The 8,048-nt window shown below is 48.1% G+C and overlaps 1 protein-coding gene across 1 annotated transcript in view; it reads left to right on the forward strand.

Annotated features, from left to right (window-relative positions):
• Positions 1-275: 275 nt before the first annotated feature.
• Positions 276-8,048, forward strand: part of FGF10 (fibroblast growth factor 10) — a 196,465-nt gene continuing 188,692 nt past the window's right edge. The window contains exons 1-2 of the mRNA XM_068107050.2: positions 276-362; positions 2,561-2,697. The gene's annotated coding sequence lies outside the window, so the exon portion shown is untranslated. The remainder of the gene's footprint in view (positions 363-2,560; positions 2,698-8,048) is intronic.

Below are 8,048 nucleotides of genomic sequence, written 5' to 3' on the forward strand. Positions count from 1 at the left end.
AGCTCTTATACGAGTCTCAACTTCTACAAAAAACCACAATGCTCATGGCTCAGTGGAACTCGTCAATTATTATTCATTCGTCTATTCCTCTCCATGTGATTGGGCTCATTTCCGGGATTATTGAGATATCAACGGTGAATTATTCGAGCAATTTCGCAAACAGGCACATAGGTGTTCATTCTCACCTGAGGCGTCTCTCCCTCATGGTTGGTTGGCAACGTGCGACACCTGCTGAGTTCGAGACGCCCACATAGGGACGCACCAAGAACCAGTTTACAGTCGCAGTCGAGGTATCGCTCAGTCGCCCGTCACCTGGCACCCGGCAGACGGGCATCCGATTCGGGGGACTTCAGCCACTTGGTGTGAGAGAGCTGAGAGTGCAAAGTGTGCAGTGATCTCTTTCTTGTTGTGCAGTGATCTCATTCTTGTTGTGCAGTGATCTCATTCTTGTTGTGCTGTGATCTCATTCTTGTTGTGCAGTGATCTCTTTCTTGTTGTGCAGTCATCTCTTTCTTGTTGTGCAGTCATCTCATTCTTGTTGTGCAGTGATCTCATTCTTGTTGTTCAGTGATCTCTTTCTTGTTGTGCAGTCATCTCATTCTTGTTGTGCAGTGATCTCTTTCTTGTGTGCAGTCTTCTCATTCTTGTTGTGCAGTGATCTCTTTGTTGTTGAACAGTCATCTCATTCTTGTTGTGCAGTGATCTCATTCTTGTTGTGCAGTGATCTCATTCTTGTTGTGCAGTGATCTCATTCTTGTTGTGCAGTGATCTCTTTGTTGTTGTGCAGTGATCTCTTTGTTGTTGTGCAGTGATCTCTTTCTTGTTGTGCAGTGATCTCATTCTTGTTGTGCAGTGATCTCATTCTTGTTGTGCAGTGATCTCATTCTTGTTGTGCAGTGATCTCATTCTTGTTGTGCAGTGATCTCATTCTTGTTGTGCAGTGATCTCTTTGTTGTTGTGCAGTGATCTCTTTGTTGTTGTGCAGTGATCTCTTTCTTGTTATGCAGTGATCTCATTCTTGTTGTGCAGTGATCTCATTCTTGTTGTGCAGTGATCTCATTCTTGTTGTGCAGTGATCTCATTCTTGTTGTGCAGTGATGTCATTCTTGTTGTGCAGTGATGTCATTCTTGTTGTGCAGTGATCTCTTTCTTGTTGTGCAGTGATCTCTTTCTTGTTGTGCAGTGATCTCTTTCTTGTTGTGCAGTGATCTCATTCTTGTCGTGCAGTGATCTCATTCTTGTTGTGCAGTGATCTCATTCTTGTTGTGCAGTGATCTCATTCTTGTTGTGTGTACAGTGATCTCATTCTTGTTGTGTGTACAGTGATCTCTTTCATGTTGTGCAGTGATCTCATTCTTGTTGTACAGTGATCTCATTCTTGTTGTACAGTGATCTCATTCTTGTTGTACAGTGATCTCTTTCTTGTTGTACAGTGATCTCATTCTTGTTGTACAGTGATCTCATTCTTGTTGTGCAGTGATCTCTTTCTTGTTGTGCAGTGATCTCATTCTTGTTGTGCAGTGATCTCTTTCTTGTTGTGCAGTGATCTCATTCTTGTTGTGCAGTGATCTCATTCTTGTTGTACAGTGATCTCTTTCTTGTTGTGCAGTGATCTCTTTCTTGTTGTGCAGTGATCTCATTCTTGTTGTGCAGTGTGCTCTTTCTTGTTGTGCAGTGTGCTCTTTCTTGTTGTGCAGTGATCTCATTCTTGTTGTGCAGTGATCTCATTCTTGTTGTGCAGTGATCTCATTCTTGTTGTGCAGTGATCTCATTCTTGTTGTGCAGTGATCTCTTTCTTGTTGTGCAGTGATCTCATTCTTGTTGTGCAGTGATCTCTTTCTTGTTGTGCAGTGATCTCATTCTTGTTGTACAGTGATCTCTTTCTTGTTGTGCAGTGATCTCATTCTTGTTGTGCAGTGATCTCATTCTTGTTGTGCAGTGATCTCATTCTTGCTGTGCAGTGATCTCATTCTTGTTGTGCTGTGATCTCATTTTTGTTGTGCAGTGATCTCATTCTTGTTGTGCAGTGTGCTCTTTCTTGTTGTCCAGTGATCTCATTCTTGTTGTGCAGTGATCTCATTCTTGTTGTGCAGTGATCTCATTCTTGTTGTGCAGTGATCTCTTTCTTGTTGTACAGTGATCTCATTCTTGTTGTGCAGTGATCTCATTCTTGTTGTACAGTGATCTCATTCTTGTTGTGCAGTGATCTCATTCTTGTTGTACAGTGATCTCAATCTTGTTGTGCAGTGATCTCATTCTTGTTGTACAGTGATCTCTTTCTTGTTGTACAGTGATCTCATTCTTGTTGTGCAGTGATCTCATTCTTGTTGTACAGTGATCTCATTCTTGTTGTGCAGTGATCTCATTCTTGTTGTACAGTGATCTCTTTCTTGTTGTGCAGTGATCTCTTTCTTGTTGTACAGTGATCTCTTTCTTGTTGTGTGTACAGTGATCTCTTTCTTGTTGTGCAGTGATCTCTTTCTTGTTGTGTGTACAGTGATCTCATTCTTGTTGTGCAAGTGTTTTATTGTTGTGCATTGTGCTCTTTCTTGTGTTGCAGTGTGCATCCCTTTGTACAGACATGTGGAGCCTGGAAAATGATTCAACACTTTATCTGTTGCTCTCAATTGTACACCGCTCATTGGATTGTCCCGCAGCACAATCACATGCACTGAAGAAATCAAGAAGATGAAAAATGTAAGTTTTGTTGTTCGCCCTCCTTTCCTATTCCCTCTCCAGGCGTTTCATGACGTCTTCACCAGGCGACGAGGGTGCCGGCGATTACGCGCACTGAAAGGAAGTACTCAATTTTCACTCCGTTTGTTTTCTTTCTTGTTTTCTTGTTTGTTTGTTTGTTTGTCCGGGTGATATATCAGCCATCCTTTGAGCTAGGAAGCTGAAATTTGGGCACAATAGTGGGCAAGTGTATTGGCAAGAACTATTTTTATTTTTTGATTCATCAATTAATTGAGTTGTTCGTGAATATCGATAATAAGCATGAATCGAAACACCATGAATATCGACAATAATTAAATAATTAATTGATTAATTATTCAATTATTATCGATTTATTAGCCAATCTATATTATAATAGCCATAGATGATTCTGTCTGTCTGTCTGTCTGTCTGTTGGGTGTCTGTCCGGGGTGTGGCTTACTCGGTTTGCAGAGTAGCTCCACCCATAGCTCCACCCATTCTGGGAGTGGCTTCATATAATTATAAACAAATATCCACCATTTTATTAACTCGCATAGCTTTGAGGCCTGTTTTGTATGCCCGTGGTGTCTTGCTCTCTCTCCCAGTTTTATTTCAAATCAAATTCGATATATCATTTCATTTTTCACAGTCGCTAACATAGTTTTAGACTCGGTTGAAAAAAAACGGGAAGAAAATCCAATGAAAGTTGCCGTTTATAGAACGAAATGAATTCTCAAATGCCTGTAACTTCAAGGCCATTGAGTCTCTCTCACGCCTTTATCTCCAATCTAACTCACCATATGATTTCATTTTTATCGATGGTTTTAGACTCGGTGTCAGCAATAATTGAGAACATTCCACACACGCGGGAAAATGCAGAGATATATTTTTAAAAATCGCTTCATGGTGTATCATACACCGCCCAACATGACACCGACGGCAACGTGTCGATACATATTAAAAATTCGATATATCATTTCATTTTTCACAGTCGCTAACATAGTTTTAGACTCGGTTGAAAAAAAACGGGAAGAAAATCCGATGAAAGTTGCCGTTTATAGAACGAAATGAATTCTCAAAGGCCTGTAACTTCAAGGCTATTGAGTCTCTCTCACGCCTTTTGTTGTGAAAATCAACCAAATCCACAACTCGTCCCATAGATAGGTTTAATTTCAATTAGATCGTAACATCATCCTGTAAAATACACCATGCAACATATATGTCAGGATCAAGGCATCATATGAGAAAGATTGGATATATCAGTCAGTGCAAGCAAGCCTAGAATATAAGTGGGTACGTACCATTCAATTCTACATGTCTTTGTATAAAGTCGCAGGAGTGGCCTCGAGTCGCGGACGTCCCGAGGTCTTATAGACACCGCCCAGTGGTTTAAGTGAGCGTCACACCTGGGTTCAACTTACATTTTCACCACATTCTCACCGCCGTTAGAACTATGCTGCCACTAGGCAGGAAGCGAGCGCGCGTCAGCATTAATAGGTAGAAGAAGTCATTATATCATTATTAGGGTGTCAAAGAAATATCCCTATTGATTCTTGTCTTTGCGCCATTGTGTTATGTTTCGCACACTGTCAAAGCGTCTCTAGGGCTTCCTGGAAAGCGCTATACGAAACAAATCTATTCTCAGTAGTACAGGTCAGTCGGTCCATCCGTAGAGGTCAGTGTGGCGAATTACCCTGCCAGCACAGGTTCGGAAACTACCGGGTACGTCGTCCCCAAATCCGGAGTCCCCTGCTTCGGAGTAGCCGCTGGAGGCAGGTGTCGGAGGGGCAACTCAGTGCCCTCACCGCTTCAGGCAGGGGTGTATCAGGCGAAGGGAGGGACGGCAGATGTTCTCTAGGCGCACTCATAGCCTGTGTAGCAAACATGTCCGCTACTGGCAGACGATGAGCCTGTGGGTCACAATAGGCTAGTCTCACAGGCCTATGTGCTGGATAAGGTGTACCTTTGCGATATGCAACTCATTACATAAGGTGTACCTTGTCGAAGAGCGAATGTCCATTCGTCGCAATGCAACGCATTTCAGGCAGATGTGTTGATGGGGAAGATGTGTAAACCAGTAAGCCATGTCTATTCGTCGCAAGGCAACACATTACAGGTAGATGGGCCGATGTGGAAGATGTGTAAATCAGTAAGCCTCTTTACAGTAAGCTGTAACAGTAAGTAAGATTACATGACAGGAGGCCATGACAGTGTAAGTCAATTACAGTAAGTCTGTACCGGCCTAGGAGTTGTAACAGTAAGTAAGATTACATGACAGGAGGCCATTACAGTAAGTCCATTACAGTAAGTCTGTACCTGCCTTGGCTCCCAAGGGTACATGGTCGATCCACATTAGATCCATGTCATGGAATTGCCGAGGGAGAGAACCGACGAGAGCCATAACGAGAGTTACGCGATACCCCAGAGTCCCCCTGTTTTGAAATCACGAGACCCGAGCGCTCTCTGACGGCAGCGCGTACGAATTACAAGCTCCGGCAAATAGTTGCAAGCAAAACGTTTGCCACGAGTGCCCTCCGTAGGCTGCTCGAACGACCGGCATGGCAGTTACGACGACGCACAAAACGACCGAAATGCGCCTTCCCAGCGAAGCGCGCAGAATCTCCCGACCTGCAGCACAGTGCGCAGAGGAACGGAGAAGATCAGCTATACCGGCTACCGTCCCGGAGGGACATCGAGATCGAGAAATGGAAAACGTCCCGGATGGATCGACATCCAAGAGAATGGCCCGGATGGATGGATCGACATCCAAGAGGATGGCCCAGATGGATGGATCGACATCCAAGAGAATGGCCCGGCTGGATGGATCGACATCCAAGAGAATGGCCCGGATGGATGGATCGACATCCAAGAGGATGGCCCAGATGGATGGATCGACATCCAAGAGAATGGCCCGGAAGGATGGATCGACATCCAAGAGAATGGCCCGGATCCAAGAGGATGGCCCAGATGGATGGATCGACATCCAAGAGAATGGCCCGGATGGATGGATCGACATCCAAGAGGATGGCCCAGATGGATGGATCGACATCCAAGAGAATGGCCCGGATGGATGGATCGACAGCCAAGAGGATGGCCCGGATGGATGGATCATCATCCAAGAGGATGGCCCAGATGGATGGATCGACATCCAAGAGAATGGCCCGGAAGGATGGATCGACATCCAAGAGAATGGCCCGGATCCAAGAGGATGGCCCAGATGGATGGATCGACATCCAAGAGAATGGCCCGGATGGATGGATCGACAACCAAGAGGATGGCCCAGATGGATGGATCGACATCCAAGAGGATGGCCTGGATGGATGGATCGACAGCCAAGAGGATGGCCCGGATGGATGGATCATCATCCAAGAGGATGGCCTGGATGGATGGATGGACAGCCAAGAGGATGGCCCGGATGGATGGATCATCATCATCTCACCCCCTCACTCATCCATCCCCCCCCCCCCCCTTCGTGAAGTGCGAGATAACAGCCGCGCATCGCGCACCGAAGTCGAGCGACCTTCACAGTCTGGGTCAGAGGGAACGCAATCAGGCAGCGGCCGGGCGAGGCGTCTCGCAGTCTCGAAATGTGTGGAGGCGAGCCAGGAGACCGGTCCTAGAAGCAACAAGCCCAGAGTCAAGGGCGATCCGGCGGGCCGGTGCCCACGTGGCTTGCTCAGGAGACGAGGGAGTCGGGCGCAACGCTCAATGTCACCGTGTCATGGGGTCACCGTGCACCCCCAAATGCCCCGTGCCTTATCGATTAACGGCATAAGTCCGCGATGTTGGCTAGTCGCCCTCGAAGGCCGCCACGTTATGACACGCACTTTCGGGCAGGGGCGGTCAGATTGAGTATTTCTGCTATCTGTAGAGGTACCCAGGTAGACGAACTCTGATGACGCAAGCGCGGGAAACAGTTAAATGGTGCTGTAAAGCAAATGCGTGATTTAGTCGATGACGTCATCAATTGGTTCGGGCGCGTGCGGGCGGGTTTGACGGCGAGTTCCAGCTGAGCGGTATCCCCATACGGAGTAAAGTAGCACTCCGAAATCTAAAGTCTCGCGTCCATTGGGCAGCAGCATTCGAGCGGGCTCGAGATCGGAGTACGGAATACGAACCCGGCCGACGAGCGAAAGTATTATCTAGGGCGCACCGCGTACGAGGGAAACCGAAAGTTGAGCTCGGCCCGTTGAACCAGTGCGGCTTCGCCGAGTCGAGAGGGCGAGCACACCGAGTCGAGAGGGTGAGCACGCCGAGTCGAGAGGGCGAGCACGCCGAGTCGAGAGGGCGAGCATGCTTGGCAGCGATAGACTGCACGACCTGAAGTAGCGTCTCGTTTGTTTAGCTGTCGGGTCAAAGGATCGAATACATATCACGCCCTGAAGTAGCGTCTCGTTTGTTAGCTTTCGGGTCAAAGGATCGAATACATATCACGCCCTGAAGTAGCATCTCGTTTGTTAGCTTTCGGGTCAAAGGATCGAATACATATCACGCCCTGAAGTAGCGTCTCGTTTGTTTAGCTTTCGGGCCGTGTTTTGTCCGGAGTTTTAGACATAGTTAGTCATATAGAATACACATGGTATACGATCATCTATCATAAGCATATTAGTCATATAGAATACACATGGTATACGATCATCTATCATAAGCATAAGCCCGAGTGTCGTGAAAGGCCATGAAGGTCCCGCTCGACGTCCTTAGAAACTCATCCGTGCTGCGACGAGTCCTCGCATGGTGCCAAGCGAGCCTCCATTGAGGCGATTCCGGGCAGCGGAGTTCGCCGGCCTCGTTGAGTAGCCACATGTAGGTGGGATTTCGACGAGCCGCGATCAGAATCGCCGGCCTCGCAGAGTGGTGCCCGCGAAGGGCGCAGTGCGCGATTTGCGCGTAGGAGGTGATTCCACCGTGCAGCGATTGATCGGGTTGTGCCCGCGATGGGCAGCACGCGATTCGCGCGTAGGTGGGATTTCGACGAGCCACGATCAGAATCGCCGGCCTCGCAGAGTGGTGCCCGCGAAGGGCGCAGTGCCCGAGCAGCCGGAGTGAGCCGGCCGTGTGAGGCACAGCGTGATTCCGACGAGCAGTGCGCGATTCGCGCGGAGGAGGTGGTTCCACCGAGAAGCGAGTGGTCAGGGTGAGCCGGCCGTGTGAGGCACGGCGTGATTCCGACGAGCAGTGCGCGATTCGCGTGGAGGAGGTGGTTCCACCGAGAAGCGAGTGGTCAGGGTGAGCCGGCCGTGTGAGGCCCGGCGTGATTCCGACGAGCAGTGCGCGATTCGCGTGGAGGAGGTGGTTCCACCGAGAAGCGAGTGGTCAGGGTGAGCCGGCCGTGTGAGGCACGGCGTGATCCC

This window comes from Myxine glutinosa, chromosome 2, assembly GCF_964187855.1.
Source record: "Myxine glutinosa chromosome 2, kmMyxGlut1.1, whole genome shotgun sequence".
NCBI lineage: Eukaryota > Metazoa > Chordata > Myxini > Myxiniformes > Myxinidae > Myxine > Myxine glutinosa.